Consider the following 1,186-nt stretch of genomic DNA (forward strand, 5'->3'; position numbering starts at 1 on the left):
TGCTTTTGTGTACTCTGCATCACACTAGTCCACTAGTGTATTGAATCAGATCTAGTTAGATGTACCTGTTTTCTGACTGCAGTGATCCATTTTAATAAAGACGACGTGACAAAATTATAGGCTTATATTTACAACCAAATATATTCTTTATATTTTATATACAGTGATTTTCCTACTTAGCAGGACTGACCATTGCCATGTTTAATCTTTTTGTTCTGTATCTCTGGATTGCATACGGATGAATTTTCACATTACAAGAACATTAAGTCATGAATTAACAGTAAAAGTTCTGCATCACAGGGATCACCATCCTGACCCAGCACAGCAATTTCTACACCACAAGTGTTTTTTAGAGAGGGGGAGGGTGGGATGACAAATCATACAAGCGGCCGTGACTGAAAAACTCAAGTTACTTTTCTGTTTATCACTCTCCATTTGTATAGATTTTTCTTATTTATTAGTTCCAAAAGTGAGGACACAAACATATTTGACTTGTTCCCATCTGTCACAAAAAGCTGAATTCTGCCTATTACAGATCTCAAAAAAAATTGAGAATTGCTTGCCAGTTCTCTCCCATGTGATATTATTTCATTTGGTATTAATGTCACCAGACCATTGTAGGTTCTTTCCTCTGGTGTTAAAAGGTCTGCAATGTCTTTGAATGTCTGTAAAATTTATTTTGTATGTCTAGAAGTTCCTTCAAATTTTCTCAGAATTTCTTTCATTTTCCCTTCATATCATGGCCTTGAGTTTCTCTTGTTCTCCTAATTTTCTTTAGTGTAACTGTGATACCAATAGAACAACTAATGTTGTGGATATATGAAGTAGAATAGTCACATATATATATATACACACACACACACACATATATGTTTAGGCCTCATGTTTTGGATTATTGTTTGATAGAGATTAGAAAAAAAAAAATACAGCTATCCTCCAAAACATGTTTGCTTTTTTCATCTGTTCACCTCTTGCAGCTTCTTTTTCTTTTTTAAACTTTGCTACTTTGTTGTGTTTATTTCAGAAGTCTCACTCTATGAAAGAATCAAGTTCTATAATATTAAAAGCCTTCTATTGTGGTACATGATGTGGGTGTATCATACATGCATGATTAAGAATAAAATTTACATGTGATGCTAAAAAGGGAGATCAGTTTTCCTGAAATGTTGCTTGACTTACCTACAAA

Source organism: Falco cherrug, chromosome 6 (genome assembly GCF_023634085.1).
Source record: "Falco cherrug isolate bFalChe1 chromosome 6, bFalChe1.pri, whole genome shotgun sequence".
Lineage (NCBI taxonomy): Eukaryota > Metazoa > Chordata > Aves > Falconiformes > Falconidae > Falco > Falco cherrug.